The following is a 17,808-nucleotide window of genomic DNA, read 5'->3' on the forward strand; positions in this document are numbered from 1 at the left end:
CCATGAAAGTTCGTCATTGGAGCTATAACTGGTTAAGCCTCACTAATGAAGTCATCATTAACAGCGTTAGAATACAGGGGCCACCCTCTGAGCTTCTTCACCCACCACTTCGAATGGACCTTGTGTTAGCAAGTGGCATACTTCCTTACTTTGACCTTTGCCTTAAGCTTTTCAATGTATCTTCATGGCTTAAGCCAGTGGTGCTCCCTTTTTCCCATTTATATTTGACAGCATCTTCTATCTACCTGTGAAAATGTGGTGAATACAAGTAAAACTCCATCTGCTAGAAAAATAGGAAATCAAAGATGAAGCACATTAGTCTCAATAGAAAAATAGGAACCATGCTAACACATCAGCAACTGTTCCCTAGAAACACTCTCACTGATGTTGGAGTAAATAGGATTGTCCGTATAAGAACACAGATGTCTCATCATCCAGCAACACATGATGTTAAGACATACCAATGTTGGATGCAACTTTTTAACTGTGGTTCAAAGCTCATGTAAGAGAAACACACTGGGATACTGGTTATATCTTTTTCAACTCAGTATTTCTAATGAGAAGAAGATGTCTGAATGTATTTTATGTAGGTCATAATCATTTGAAAAAATGCATTAGCAGGCACAGGTCTTGTAAGTGATTTTAAATCATCTCCATATTTTGTTTTTCTTCAGCTTCTCCTTTGTTTCTTTGCTTCTGCTCAAACTCATTTTTTCTCTAACCCATATTACTACAACAGCATGTTTACCTTCATTTGCAGTGCTAGAAAAGGCTGTATAATTAGACGCTTCATTTTGGCCATCAGATGTTCCAGCTGACTCATTTATCTCATCTGGATTTTGTACAGTGTCCTGCCACTACCTGGGTCCTTACATTCTATTTTATAAGCCTCAAAATGCTTTCAAAAATAATTTCACTTTTGAATTTTTGAATATGGTTTGGATAAGGTTTGAGGAGAACAGGAACAGAATGATTACTGTTTACTTATTCTGTGTAAGTGTGTAACATCTCATCATAGATGAATCCTTAAGGAAGAATCCTCACAGATTAAACATTCTAAAAACAAAATGTCAGGTGATAAACTTTAAGTAATGCATGTACTCTTCATGTTGGACAGTCCATCACTGCAGGGTGTACTCAAGAGCTGAGGATGCCTACTGGGTCCGTTCCCCTCTGAGGGCAGTCCAGGCATGGAGGGCATCAGGAGGGAAAGTTCTTAGTGCTGTGGGCCAAGTTAGGCGCTGGTGACAGAGCTTCCCAGAGTGTTGGCCTCGCTTGAAGAGGGGACCATTTGGGATGTAGGTTTCAGTGTGGTTCATATACTGGCTTTGATTTTGCCAACGAATTCAACCAGGTAAAACTGGACTGACCGCCACACATCCTTGGTCATGGGGATCACCATGATTAACAAACCTTTCCTTAACAGTGCCTCACCTGGAAATCCTGCACCCAGCCTAGTTCATAGATCAAGCAAATTTTCTCCTCACATCAAAGTTATCCAGCCTTGACCTAAAAGCTTCTGGGATGAGGAACTCATGATTAAATTTTCCTGATGAATAGTTAACCTCACTGCTAATTGTGTCTTCTTTATCTATAACCTGAATTTGACTATGTTCAGCTACTAGGCCTTGATGCACTTTTATATGGAAAGTTTCAGAGCCATTACAAATCTTCTCCACATGTGGATAGATATTAATATGTCATAATCAAGTCTCTTAACCTTTCTTTTGATAAAGTAAACAGATTAGGCTGCATACATCGATCCCTACAAGGCAGATACTCAAGATCTTGAAATCATTCTTTTCTGATCTATTTTCAATTTTCTATGCCTTCTTTGAAGTGTGAACACCAAGACTAGTCATGATATTCCAGTAGTTTTCCCACCAGCTCACACACAGCTGTACTTCTTGTGCCAGAATCCCCAGCCCAGTAATTCGGCTGCTAGCTTAGGTTTAGGAAATTCAATCTGGGGCATTAAAACACTTGCTATATATTTTCTCTTCGTAATTGGAAAGCAGTGAGAGATCAAGCAAAGGATCAAATTAGGGGGAAAAAAAAGTTTCCAATTCTCAAGCTAATTGTCCTGAAAAGTTTGGAGAAGTTTGCTAGAGAGATACTCTCCCATAGAGCAATCGAGTGCTGAATGTAAGTCTGTTTATGCTTTGGACACATCTGTATGGCAGCAGCATAAAGAGTGTGGCATGCTGTTTAATATCTGTCAGGCTTCTTTTTTAAACCACTTAATAAGCATGTATGTAAATTCTACGCAATAAAAAAGTTCTAACAACCAGAACAAGAATAACCTTTTATGTGGTGGCTCCCACCCTTAATCCCAGCTTCTACATGCCAGTTCCTCCCCCCGCTTTCACATCCCCATCCCTTGACAGGTGCCAGAAGGTTTCAGAATTTCCTTGTGGCTTCACCATGGGAACTGCCATTTCACCAGGAACGAATTTGACCCGCTGAGCAATAAAGCTGAGGCAAAACATTTATGCTCTACCCAGAATTGCTTGTTTTTCTGTTGGCACTCTCTTCCAGCATTTTTTTAACCAATAAGACCTACATGTTCACTCAACCTCCCTCTCAATTCACCTTGAGAAAGGAGCAGAACTTTGAAAGTGTCGTTTTCCCAGCAACAGCTGCTGTTTTTAGCATCCAACAGTCCTTAAATCCATAGAAGGCTAGTTTATACGGACAGGGAAGCATTAAATGCTAGGAAATGAGGGTCTTTAGGTAACTATTCCAGATCTGCTATATCTGCAGTTACAGCAATTGGTGGTGTAGGTGGTGTTCTTTTACTGGCTTTTAATGAGACACATTTATTACTGCCTTGCGATAAACCAAAGTAAAGCCATAAAAGTGACTTTCATTGAACATTTGTTTGAGTTCTGCCTGGGTCTTATAAAGCTCCATTTGTTCAAGACTTCAGTTTTTGTTTTACATGCCTGCCACCTTTTTTGTAACAGCTGTTATCTCCTTCAATAGCTGCATAAAATAAGCTTACCTGCTGTGATACAAAAAAAACTTGTTTCATGACTTGTGTGAGACATAGTCTGTGTCCTTGCTCATGGTGGTAGATCCTTCATAATCTAGTAAATCACTTGAGAAACCCACCTACTCCCTATGAACGCACAGAATGCGGGATTGAAACCACTTATATTTATTGCAATTTCACAATAGCTGAGAAAGGATCTGTGCAGGTTGATAACAACTGAAATTTTAGAAATAACAGCAGCTAATCCATCAGTCTTCGTCCCAGGGAGTGAAGTCTCAATGGCTTCTGAGGGATCTGAGACAGACCAGAACCTTCAGCCGAGCCGTCATGCTTTTCTAGGTCCAGCAGGGAATCCAAACTATTTAAGGCTTATACATTTTCTTAATCTACAAGACTTGTATGCATTTCACTAAACACAACTTCCAATATTGCAGCTAAACTCTCTGAAAATATTCTTCAAGAAATGGTCTTACCAATTCACCTTCATAATTTAATACCTATTAAAACCTAAAAATGAATTAGATTTGGAATTTCCTGGATTCTTGTGTTTGTCATGCAAATTTTCAGGGCTGTTCTTTTTATGATAATATGAAATAAAGTAGTTTCTTATAGTAACATTGTAAATCATTTGCTTTCTATTAGACGCAGCTGGTTTCGTTACAGTAATGATTTTGTATGGGTGCACACTGCAGTGCATATTAAAGGCAATGAGACATTCTTTTTCAGGGCTCACATGCAATTGATGTTTGTGCAAATATAACCAGATAATGACAAAACCGTAATTTATTATCATATATTAGTGAAGTTGTCTTTTTTCCCTTCTCTTCTCCTAAATGCACCTTCTCATAAGCTGCCCTCCCCCCCGAAGAAATCCTTATTTTTTCTGTTTACAGAAATGACTCCCCACCCCTGCAGATGCAGATTACAGTTTTTCAGCTCACTAGAGATCCAGAATCAAAATCTAAACCAGCTGGTGTTTTCAGGCGGGTGTCTTACTTTAGCTTACTCAAAAGAACACAAGATGAACGGTAAGAATTAAATAAACCACAAATTATTTTGGGGACTGTCTGGTTTGTATTAGAAATAAACTTTTCACTGCTGGCTGTTGTTTCAAAAATATTGCCTCTATTTTTGATATTCATCCTTGGGATCTAACACAAACTATGTCTTACTAGTTTAATCCATTGTTAGGCCATGTTTAAATATCTTTTATTATAGTCATGTGCTATAAAATAGTTCTCACTGGAGTTTGCTGGCTCTGAGCCAGAGGGTAATACTGCTTCAAGTGGCACAACACAGTATTAAAAGATTTTTTTTCCTTTGGTGTTGGTACTTACCAATTTCACACCTTGAAAGGAGCCAAACTACATTAAAAATGTGATATATCTACTTTGAGTGCAGTGACTAGAAAATGATTATAGAGCAAAATGAGAGCAAAGACAACATTTTAACTGTATCAACATTCTGTTCATTTTTTTTGTGTGTGATTAGCAATTTATGTAATTCCTTGCTGTAGAGCCTATCAATTATATCCAAATATTTTTTCAAGCTGCTGTTTTCAAAAGTACTTTTGTTTTTCACTTGCTGCAGCAGGACCACTCACAGGACTATGATGACCACAGCTTAGCTCATAGCTAACATTAAATTAGGTCATTTGTATTTAGAAAGATTTTTTCCTCTCCTGAAATGAATGGTGTAATATCTCCAATTCAGCTTCTGCAAGCAGTTTTTTCTTTTTTTTTTCTCATGCACAGCCACAGTCACAGAAACACTGCCAATAATGTCAATGAAGAATGATGATAATGCTTAATAATGTGGACCTTCAACTCTGCAAGCATTTCATCAGGAGCAGATTCCTTCCCCGATGCATTTCAAAATATTTCCAGGTATGAACTAGGCTCCATTGGGATTATCAAGGCTTAAGACAAAAAATTGCTACCATTACTTCATCACCGTGGTTTGCACCAGCACCTCCATTCTGGGATATTATGACATTCAGTTCTGTTGTTTCTATTATTCATGGGGAAAACATGCCCAGAAAGGAAGGAAAGAGATTGTTAGGAGCAGTTAACCTCTGCAGCTTCCAAGGAGAACACTAACCTTCAGTATATGCCAAATGCAGACCCATTAGATTGAATAATGAGTAAGTATATCTGAGACTTTGTATGAGACAAGATGAAAACAGATTGGGCAGGCTTTTGTACCGTACTTTATTACCTAGTGAAATGTAATTTGATCCATTTGCAAGAGGAAGAACCAGAGATGCTTGTTTCAGAATTCAATTGTTCCAGAAAGATGTAAGTACCCCAGTGTCGTTATTTCTATACAGATTTTTATGAAACACATGTCGTTAGATTTTTACAAGGCAGTAGGCTCTCTTAACAATGGCAGCAAGATGAGCAGTGCAAATGTTAGGGGTCTGAGTACATTCCTCTGTCAAATCACAGGGGCAAGAATATACACTTGCAATACAGCTTTGTAGAAATAAAACCAGGAGACATCCAGCTCAGACAGGATGTGGTCAGTTTACTTCTCAGGGAGGTGACTGTGTGCTGTCGCTTCATTCTCCCAGTCCCAGGGTGGGGATGTTTAATGAAGTGCCTTAACTGTCAAAACCCTGGGCTAGGTTCTCCACGCAGCATCTTTAGTGGTGAAAAGTCAGCTTTGTATTTAAAATTGGCTATTGATTTCAAGATGTGGTATTCTCTACTGTGATTTAAATTTGTGTTCTAGAGATTTCTATGTATTTGCTTTATTTCAAGAGTGAGAATAATTTTAAATTTTGATCCTGCATGCTTGAATTTGCAGTAGGCATGTTAGAGAAAGATTATGTTTGAATCTTTAAAAGCGAAGCACAGAATTCATTAGCATAACTTCCACTTTTTTTTTCCTTGAATCCCTCTTGAGTTGAAATAAACAGGAAAATAAAAGACAAGGAGATATGGTCAGAGAAAGGAAAAAAAAAAAAAAAAGAAGAAGAAAAAGATAAATAGCCCTTATATAAATCCCAGCAAAAATGCTGTTGAGCATAGACACTGTTGTATTATCTAAAATACCTGTTAAGCCAATATCAAATAAGCCACATACAGCTGGACACAAAAATCAGCTTGCTGCATATACCTCCAGGAGAGGACAAGAAAAAACATCACTCGCCATTATCACCAAATTGGAAATATTTAACATGAAAAAATACACTATAAATAAATTAACCCTGGAAGTCAGACAGCAGCCCAGTCCCTTCCTGTAGAGGGAGGCTGTATGGGCAAGTGTTCTTTTAAGTTTTATGGAGATACCATCATAGTTTCTAGTACTTTTCTTTTCTGGAAAGTATCACCAACATCAAAGATCTCAAGGCTGACTCATTCACTTTTCTGTCCTCTTTAATTTTTCTTTTTTTCCAACTTCATTGGCTTTTTTTTTTTTTTTTTTTTTTTTTCTGTGCAGACTTGGGAGGAACTCCTGAAATGTCTGAAATCATGTGAACTGACACACCCTTTTTTCCTTTTGTTTCTTGTTCATTGGTGTGGTACATGTATCATCTCTTACAGTAACTCTTTCCAACACTTATCTCAGCTTCTTTCTTCTCATTTTGCAACCAGCATGTTCTAGAGGCCTTTACTTTAGAGAGGCTTTTCTCTGAGAGGCTCTTCTCACTATTTCTGATTTTGTTAAGTTCTGCCTTGTTCCTGGAAGAAAAATCCACATCCAAATCTCTTCATCTTTTCTTGGACATGACTGGGTCCTGTGTTCCTTCAATCAGCTGCCTTATTCCTTCTGGAAGAAGACCTCCTGCTGGTATCCAGTTCACTTTGCTTTTGTGTCTGGTGTCAGACTTTGCTCCCTTTCCCCCATCCCTGTTACTCTGACAGTGGCCTCAGCAGGTTGGGTGTGAAAGCCACACACTTTCTGTATCTCTGCTCACCTCAGCACGTACTGGCTTTTAGCTTGGTATATGCTGCCCCGGCAGAAGAGAATTCACAGATTTTTCAGGACATAACAAGTGATACTGAGGTTTCCACATGCAGTTAAGTGCAAACACCGTCTGTCCCTGCAGTCCAGTCTCCAGGCACTCCCTGGGGGCGGCAGCTGAAGTTCGGCATCCCTTCCTTCCCAGCTGTAGCCCTCAGAGAACGCAGATATAATTTTAGTACCACAAATTGTGCCTTACAAAAGGTATTGTTAATCCTGTACATAACGTAACAGGGAAGGATGTCAGCTGCAAAATCCAGGTTGACATCCAGAGCCAGGAGTGTCCAGAGCTTGGGATTTGATTCACACCCATTCCCAATGCACAGCCTCTAGATGAAGAAAGAATACTTAAGAAAGCTCTTTGAAGTATGTCTGAACACAAGAAGAGATTCCAATCACTTAAACATGATCGAAAATCCCAAATGCGAAGCAATTGTAGTTCATTATACTTCATCATTTACTCGCTTCCATATTTTTCAGTCTGCTTTTAAACTCAGAAGCATCTGAAATACATAAATTTTATGTCTTTATCCTCATTTAAACACTACTGTAAATGCCATTAAAATATCCATGCGTAGGAAATCTCAAGAAACATTCCTATGTAATATACTTAAAGATTTATCATGGTGGAATAATATATAAAGACAGGGTAGCCTGAAAACCACCGTATAAAAGCCTATAGTAATGTATAATGAAGAATCTTACCTTTGGTACAGTAGTAATACGCTTTTTATCTGTCTTGCACACATATGCTAGCTGCATATGCAAATTGAAATGTTGTCTTGAACCAGCAAATCTGTCCTAATGTTTTGTAACTTTTTATGTAGAGGAAAGATGAGGACACACATCAAATGTCTTTGCTTGAGAGTTATTTTACTTGCCCTACTCCATGAAATGGAGTGTGCTGGTAAACTGATCTTCTGGGGTGTTTCTGAATGTGGTCTCTTTATCATATGACTGACTGACTATTAACCTAAGAGAGATCACGATTAGATCTCAGTCTGCTACCTTCTGTCGTTTAAGTAAAAATAAATAAATAAATAAATAAATAAATAAATAAATAAATAAATAAATAAATAAATTCTGAGGGTCTTTTCCACTGTGCTTCCTGAATATAGGTAGTTCAGAGACAAAAGAAAGCTGATGTTATATCCTGGCTCCTGATCTTGAGACACTTGCTCAAGCTAAACTAATGCTTTGCTCACATGGATATCTGTTTGCACTTTACTGAGGGAGAAAGAATTCAGAGAAATAATTGTGGGATCTTTATTCAATAATCTGTCTTTTATATGGATAACAACACAGCTTGTAGTGCAAGTGATGAATAAAATAACAGCACAAGAAAAACATAACAAATATTTGGAGATCCTATAATGTTTGACTCTGAAAAATGCATTTTTGCATGAATGTTCATGTTTGAACTAAAGGTAGGATTCTCTGTTGGGCCCAGTTGACCTGGTGAGGAAGTTCATAGACATCAGCTTTCTGCTAGAGGCTCCCTTGGGTGAAGGAGCCTGCCCTGAGGACTAACAGCCAGAGGCCATCTGAGCTGAGCACTGCAGAAGGCTCTTGGGAGTAGAGGAGATACCTGTGACATGGCCTGAGTTTTATCTGGACATCAGATATATTCACAACTCACCTGCAGCAGTCACCATTAAGGGTCAGCCAAGCTCGTAGTTCAATGCCACAGTGAAGAAAACAGCCCCACCCTGCCATGAACACATCTGATAGACAGATGGACTGGAGAGTGTTCTGGAAGTTAGCTATTCACAGCATGAGGATAAAAACAGCTTCCAGATGAAATCACAGGTGTTCCATCGAATTCTTTTAAAAACATACCAGAATCCGAAAAACAAAGGGAGATCCTTAGCCCTGTCAAAATAAGGAAAAACATCTAGAGTGTCATGACAGTAGAGACAGAAAAGAAAGGAACTGTAAAGTGAGTAAGACTAATGGGCTATTTAATGATTATCCTGACTATCTGGGGTGGGGAGCATCTCCCTTTACTGCAGCCATGCTGAAAAGAAGTTGAATAACAGGGCTTAACAACCATCTACTGAGGTGGAGATGGAGGCTGGCTTAAAAATAGCCCTCCAGAAACTGCCCTAAAAAGCTATTATTCCATGACACATCTGGTTGTGGATAGATTTTCATCTGAACACAAGCTCTGCCTGTTGGTACTGGATTGCTTTTACTGGTGGAACATGGCAAGGTGCCCTGGGCCAGGAGGGTTCCAAAGCTGGGGACAGATGAGGCAGGTCTGCGACTCAGTTAGCATGGCACAGCTTCAGATTTTGGCAATTCACAAACTGCTAGCTCACATTCATATGTGGGAATGCAAACCTCCTGAGCAAACCTCAAGGTTTCCAGCATAGCAGCAGACAGACCATGGTGAGCCACCTTCGACAAGAGCAAAATGAGGGGGCCTGGCTGTAACCATTCCTTTCCCTATCGCCTGCTCCTGATTTCCATTCCACCCAACACCTAAATTGTGTCTGGGAGGAAGTGCCAGTATCTTTACAGGTGATTTAACAACTGTGGCCTGGTGGTACGAGCACAGAAAGATCCCCTTCCTGACCACTGTGCGTCAATACCTACAGGAAGCAGCCGGGCCTACCATAGCAGGCCTTGTCCCATTGCTGTGCTCAGCCCTACACAACCTGCAAAAACCCCGCTCGCCGACCCTGGGGCAGATCTTCGCCGTAGATCAACAAGATTAATGGCACGAGTTGTTAGTTTCAAGACCCAGCTCTCCAAATAAAAGATATTTTTTAATTACTGTCCAACCCTATTAGGCACAGGGCTGAATAACATGTGTTTCCTCTTAGAGATGAGCTGCCCCGGCGGCGGTCCCGGAGCACTTTTTGCATAACTCTTTCCCCCTCCTCTTGCCCTTCGTGTGCCCTACCTTTGTGCTGATGTGTTAATGTGTGGACACAGTGCTAATGGCTTGGGTATGCATCATCTTAAAAAGCAGTTTTGACCTGCTTTTTTTTTTGTTGGGTCTGTGTCACATCCATGGTGCTGACTGATTCCTGAAAGTGGGCAGGCAGTGCCAAGTGGTTTTTGGATCTTCACTCCTTACCACCTGGCCTGACTTCTCCTCGAAGATAAATCTCTCTCCCTTACCCACCAAATACCAAGGCTGTTTTGACCCAGGGGGTTGGTTTCTTATCTGGTTGGATCATTCTCATTTTTATCCATATTTTTGTCGGTTGATAGGGTTTGGCCACTCAAGAGATGTTAGAGGAGGAGGTCTGCAGGCATCTGCAAAAGGTGCATATCGTTTTGGCATTTGTCTGAATGTGTTTTAGGGCAATTTCCTTTCCCACGGTGTGTAATAATTACTCGGATTCAAGCAATAGTTTTCACTTGGATGAAAGTATTTGAAAAGGTCTCAGCCAAGCAAAGGGGGGCACAGTGCTTTGTTTAGCAGGTTTTGGCCATCCAATAACCTGGGAAGAATCCTACAGCCTTTACCTGTGCGAGTAACTCACAGCCGTGTGACTAGACTTAGCAGGATTACATGGATAATTACAGGTTATTCAAATGCAAGACAGTTGCAGGATCAGGCCCATCATTTTCAGTACGACGGCTGGAGCAGATGGTACATGCTGCAGTAGGGTTGCAGGATGAAATTTCCATTTGTAATTCTGACATGCTCCAGTTTTCTCTTACTTTCATTTCTGTCTGTCCCTGCTGCTGGTCAAACTGAAACGTTCCACCATTCAAATACCTAGCAACAACAATTTAATTTGACAATTTGTAGATGGTATTCCTGTATTACCCTTTAGGACCTTAATAATAGGTTTTTCTTTAGTGAAGCATTAAAACATTAAAGGCCATAAATTCCACAGTCACCTGTATCCATTTATTGCTAATTTATTATGGAACATATCATAAAACTTTGCTTGACATATAGGCCTCTTCATAACTATAAATCTTTTTTCAACTGTTTAGATAACTTATGCTTAAGTTCAAGGAAAGACCTCTACGAACAAATATTTAAAAAATCTATTTATTATGCAATAGTAATACATATGAACTACATGGAAAATACTGAGGAAAAAAAAAAAAAAAAAAAAAAGAACACAAACACAAAATAATCTACATTCAGATTACTTACCACTTCACGCTTTTATAGGGATACAGCTATTATAAAAATAAAATAAAAACTCTGTGTCAAGTATCTGCTTTATTAAAAGGTTTAAGAGGTCTAACTGAATAAAGCTGTTATTACAGTTAACATCAAACATATAAATGTTACTCTTCAGATCTGATTTGTCACTTGTAACCTGGAACCACTGTAAAGATTGTAAATGTGCTTCATAAAAGTGAGCTCATCAGAGAGAAGACAAAAGTTTTCAGACTTTATAATTCCAAAACAAAGTACAGTCTGTAATACCGTGCTACAGAGCTTGATCTTGCTCTCATGAAGTCAATTTTAAAATCCCAGTGATGCTGAATCAGAGTCATATACAGAAATAATTTGGATGTTTCATTTATTTTACCTCAAAATAATAGTGTTGGCTTTGATAATGTTTGTTTGTTGTTTTTAAATTACTTTTTGTTGTTTCATATGAGAAAGTGTTCTTTCTCTTAGTGTATAGATATAAAAGTTTATTGTATATATCAAATCAGCCTTCTACAGAATAACTTTTTTTCCTTTACTATTTTTACCTTGTCTGAAATTTAGAATGTGTTAGCATACATAGTAAAACAACTGGTTTTAACAACAATGCATGTGCATATACTCAGCCAGCTTCTTTAGCAAGAAATTGATTTGTAGAAAAAAATTTTGGATGTTTCATTAAAATACTGTTTTGCACTCCATGTTTCCAAGTTATTTTTTTTTCCCACAAATCAGTTTTCTTGCACATCAAAGGTCATTTTCATTTTTGAAACAAATTTCCATCTTAGTGCTATCTTCATCACTTCAGTTTGGAAGGGGTTTGTATATGCTCTGTGGCCTCAGGATTTTCTTGTAAATTGTTCAACTACAGAACTAAAGCTATGGTGAAAGGCCAGAATAGTACAGGAAGCACAAGTCTCGTTTGGGTATATCAAAGTCAGAAAAGAAGGATGTAAATCTGCAAATCTAGATGAAATGTTACTTTTTCAAGTCACCTTATTGTTTCCTTTTCATAGCAAAAAAATCACAATTTCAAACCACAGAAGTTTGTGTAGCTGAGAAAACCACAAATACCACACCTTTAGCATCCAAAAGAAAGCAAAGCAACTGATTTTTCCAAAATGTTTCTTTCTTTTCCTTGTCCTTTTGAGGACCCTTTCCCCCATGCAGCACATGGAGGCAGCTCCAGCAGCCCCGTGCAGCACCGTGTCACTTGGAGAATGGCAGATTCCAGCATTGATTGGGCTGCATGCACCCTGCTTTTACTCAGGTTTTACTCAGGTTCATATATTTTATTAATATAAAAATATTAATGGTTTGGGCCTCGCTGAGAGGAATAATAAGTCAATATACACCTCTCCAAGAAATAATGCCAGCAGTCGGTAAGCTTAAACAAACAAGTTATGTTTTGATTAAATTATCTATAGCAGGCTCATTTTAATATTACTTACAGACTTTGTGTGCCTTTGCAACAGGCTCCCAACACATCTCTAAATTCTCCAGTACCACAATAAATAATTTTTTATATTACTTCCTAAAAGTTGACCCAGATGGATTGTTTAATTACCTATATTGCTGATATCTGACAGAATAAGCAATTTTCCAAGTTATTTATGGTCTTATATTTCACCAAACTATGTAACACAATGTCTCTTTAAATGCTGTCAGGTGCTGTGAAAATTATCAGCCTCCAGCAGTGATGCCTGTGGAACAAGACGAGGTTTAAAGCTGTCCCAAGAGTAAGTTTCAGTTACTGATAGCATCTTACCAAAATAAGAGATTTACCTTTAATAAATATATTCCAGGACATTCTGAGATGGGACTCAACAAGCCAATTAGCTGTTATATTCAGATGCTTTTTTTTTTTTTAATCTGCAGAGAAACTCCTGGGCCAGGCTCCCTTCTGGCACAAGTCTGCTTAAGTCAACAAATGGAGTTACACCCGAGATGAATTTGCCATGCTATGTTTTTCTAAATAGATTAGGGGTCATTTGAAAAGCTGTAAATAAACCTTTCAAATTCTTTAAGGCAAAAAGAAACAAATCTCCAAGAGGAAGAGAAAGGGAAAAAAAAAAAAAAAAAGTAAGAAAGAAAGAAAAAAAGATTTATTCTGCTTTCCCAGAACTGCAAGTTTCCAGGTGTTCACCTTTTGATCTGGCTACAGGCAATGATTTTCTGAAGTGGTTTCTGATGGTGCCTGACATCATTTATGGCACTCTTGAACAATCTTGTAATGTGCTAAACTACACAAAATTAAGTGAGTTAGTGGCTAGCTAAGAGCAGCAAAAGGGCCGAGGGTATCGCAAGTGCTTTGCTACTTGCAACAGCATCTGTTAGTTGCTTCGAAGCAGCGTTATTTCTTTGATTTGGTAACGGGAATAAGATAATGACTGTTCCTAATTGTTAATAGGACAGTAGGGTGAGAGGCCCTTGGAGTCTCGCTGTGCTTGATGCTGTACAAACACAGAGCAAAAAAACAGCCTGTCCTAATAACTTACAGCCCAACCGAAGGCAAAGCACGGTGATGCAGGCAGCAACCCATGGGGAGGAGAAGGAAAAGCAGGGTGAACTTGCATTAAGTCAGCACAGCTGTGTGTGTGGTTGGACAGCCCACGTTACTCGTGTTTGATCATTTTTTTAACATATTCTTCATAGTTTATAATTAAAAGACAGAACAAGCCTTCCTGTGAGATAGAGGCACATCAAAGCAGGACTAAGCTGAGCCAGTGGGAACATTGCTATTTATTTGCGTGGTAAAAGGCCAGGCCCATGCAGTAGAAGCAATGTTGAGTTTCACTTTTCTCTTATCTTACAACACCCTTCAGATAGATACCCGTTAGATACTTTAAGAAGCACGATGACCTACAGCTTAAACAAGCCTAGAAAAATCTGGTTTTGTCAATGTGTTCAAGATGCATGGTAAGCAACAATGCCTGGATTTTGGTGCCCAGGTCTGGGAGATCCCAAGTACCACTTTCTCACCATCCACTTCACACATTTCAGTAACCCAATGCTTCTCAGGATCAAACTCAAAGTGGCTCCAGGGTCAGAACTTAGTGAACTCTTTAAATAAGGGAGCTGCACACCTGAACAGTGTTCTGTGATGAAGCGGAGGGCAGATCTGATGCGGGAAAAACAGGGCCTTGGGAAAACAGGAACTACATCATTTATTAGCTGGCATTTCCTAAGATCTAAGGGCTTCTTGTGAATATGAGCTCTACGTGCTGCTGTCCAGGAAAAAAATATTATGGTCATTCAGAAATGGGATTATCGCATCATCACCCAGTGTGGTCACCAGCACACCAGAGGTTCTTCTTGTGAATATTTTAGTGAGGCAGAAATCCATGCAAGGTATAAGTTCCCAGTGCAGAAATGAGTGAAATGCTGCAGTTCTGTCATTTACAAAATATTTAATCTATAAATAAATAATTAGGAGCCTTGCAGAATTTGTCAGTACAAATGTTGATTCCAGAGGTTGAATTTGTTAATAGCATTTTAAATTCTCATTTCCTATCAACAAAGACTGTGAATGCTTAGCCAAATTAATAGAATTTTGCATTGTCTGAAATCTCTTCTCCCACTGAAAAAGTATAAGAAGAGAAATATATCTTTGAGATTTTAAAGTGATTTTGGGAAGTCTTTTCCAAGTGCTTATTCTGCAAATCACTAGATTAATACCATTTAGAAAGATCAGGCAAATGAAGCTGCAATTAAAAGAATTAGTTAAATCCATTATAGGCTGCTGGCCTTACTCTCCAACTCAGGAAGGATTAAGCACCACACCCAAAGTCTGTTTGATCCTATCTTCGGGGCACTATTTATTAATTGCACTTAATTATTCATGGCAAACCCCAAAATGAAGCAGTTGAACATTAATCCAGCTGTTACCTTTCCCTTAATTCAGGGGCTACTTTGACATGCTTTTCTCATCTTCTTGTCTCTTCCACCCAAAACTTTGCAGCAGTTTTGCCTGAGAACTCCTTGCAGCATTATTTTCTGAAAGATAATGGGTCACTTTTTGTCACTTATTGGTGTTAAATCATCATTCCCCATAAAGTGACTTGGAGCCAATGTTAATCATTAGAGAATCCAAATATTTACGCCGATTAACAGTCTCTATGACCTGTGCAACTTTTTTTTTCTTTTTTTTTTTCTTTTTTTCCTGTGGACTGTTAGCATCTTAAAAAGAGGATTAACAGCAGCCAAGTGAGAAAAAAGAGCCATTAGGAAATAAAACTGATAAGAAAGTCCATTCTGTAGGTTTTATTTCTAACCCTACTTTTTATTTCAAAGAGCAGATCTTCTCCTTTCTCCCATAGTCCAATGGCCAGCATATTTAGCCGGTACCCATTTAACATAGGTAGACTGTGATTGAAATCCTCTGTCTTATTTTGAGCAGAATATGAAACCACTGACATCTCCAAGAACTAAATCTGAGGTGCCCAGGACCCTCTCCTGGTCCTCCACAAGGCTTGAGTTACTCAAGTTCAAAGCAAACACAGGGTAGGTCACCCACTGCGACCATTACTTCGTTACCAATATTATATTCATTACAGTTATAGGGTAACTATAGTTAGACTCTATAACTACAGTTATATCATATAGAGTATATAATATATTTACATGGTGTTATGACTCAGATTCTTTTACCATAAAGAGATAATTAACCACCCAGGTTTTGTAGGTTGTCCATAACAAGGATAGTTTAGTGGTTCATTTCTGCAGAGAGGGTCCTTCTGTACAAAGAATGGAGATGATAGAAACATTATACAAGTGTAACCAAAAAATTAAGCAAACAATGACTTAAAATTGCAGTGGTCCATGTCTGAGGGCAAAACAAGAAAGGGAAATGCTACACATTTATCTGCTTCCTATTCTCACTCCATGATCAAAGCTTTTAACTTGAGTTTGTTCAATTCTTAAGGGTTTTAAGGCTGTTTGTGTAGTATGGAGTACCAACACAGAAGTGGCACAAAGTACCTGATGTTGAACGCCAAGTCTCCTTTTCAAAATTGAGTTCTTCTGCAATGAGATTTAGAGCTGATTAAAAAAAAATAAAATAAAATAATAAAAAGAATAATAACATTCCTCCACCTAAAACCATAATAATCTCTATTCTTGCCTCTGGATTTGCTGATGTGCCATGGCTTTTAAGTATTTACCTTCTAGATATGAAGCTCCTTAGGACTACATAATGCCTTATTATTATTATTACCAGTCCCTGAAGTCATAATGAAGTCTGGATTATAGTATATTTTATCTTTAAGTTTCCAGGACCAACAATTATTATATTTTCCTTGTTCTGAAATTAAAAAAAAAAAAAAAGTCATATAAAAATAAAAAGTCACATAATTAGTTCTTTTCTGCACTACACACCAAGAATAGTTTAGCAATTTCATCACTGCAAATGCTTGGGGAAGCCTAAAAATTTTTTTTTTCCTTTTTCCTGTTGATGGTGGAAAGATAGTTATTTTGTTTTACTAATCCAGTGAACTGGTACAAGTTAAAACCATTAAATGGTGTGAGTGTGAATTTTAAAATGAGAGTGTGAAGAAGAAAGAAAGAAAGAAAGAAAGAAAGAAAGAAAGAAAGAAAGAAAGAAAGAAAGAAAGAAAGAAAGAAAGAAAGAAAGAAAGAAAGAAAGAAAGAAAGAAAGAAAGAAAGAAAGAAAAAGAGAGTGAGAGAAAGAATGAAAAAGAAAGGAAGGAAGGAAGGAAGGAAGGAAGGAAGGAAGGAAGGAAGGAAGGAAGGAAGGAAGGAAGGAAGGAAGGAAGGAAGGAAGGAAGGAAGGAAAGGGACTAGTAGCCACCCAGATTTCCAACAACAAGGAAATGTTGTCTGAATAGAAAGTTTTTAGTCATCTGCGCAGATTTCTCTGTCCAGACATCCCAGACAAGCTGTCCATGGGTGAAGGCACGACGTATTATTGCAGGACTTCAGCCACAGTCAAAAAGTGTCAGGCTTGTGTGGGGAACTGTGGACAAAAACATGCCAGCCCAACAAAGAACTGCCTAAATAAGAGCTGGGCTGCTTTGGTTCCACTTGGTCTTTGCTAGGCCAGAGATGCTGAAATTACCTTTCATACAGAGGTTTGAGTCATTCTTGATAGAAATTTGCCAGCAGATGTTTCCTTGATGGTCTCTTTGAGCCAGTTTGTCAAGCCTGGTCAGCTCCCAAAGTTTTAACAATGTGAGTGGCTTACAATAGTTTTGCCATTATGAGCACCTAAAAAAATATGTGTGATAAAATGGTATTTTTTACTCCTCAGCTGAATTTAATAAAGAAATAAATTCAAATTATACCTTTGTATGCACCTGTTCAGCCCCCGTGCTATGAAAAAGTTCTACGCTGATGAAACAGCTTTTGGAATCAGCTAATGTGATTCGTGATGATCAGATAATGGCTATAACAAATTTTAAATAAATTTCAAAACCAGAAGGGTTTCTTTCGGACAAATACCATTATGGCATGCATTGTCATTGTCTTGTGTGCTGTTACCATTGCTTTTGCTAAACTCCTTTTTGCTGCTTTCCTGTTTCTTGAAGTGCACCCTGATAGGGATTGAATCTTCCTTAGTACATAGTTTCTTACTAATAATGCAGATTTATGTAAGCATACAAGGCTTCTGGCCAGTTTGTTCCCTTGATTCATATTTGGGTGGGTGGAGGTTTTGTTTTTTTTGCCTTTTTTTTTTTTTTAATAATATTCCACA

This window comes from Anas acuta, chromosome 7, assembly GCF_963932015.1.
Source record: "Anas acuta chromosome 7, bAnaAcu1.1, whole genome shotgun sequence".
Taxonomy (NCBI): Eukaryota; Metazoa; Chordata; class Aves; order Anseriformes; family Anatidae; genus Anas; species Anas acuta.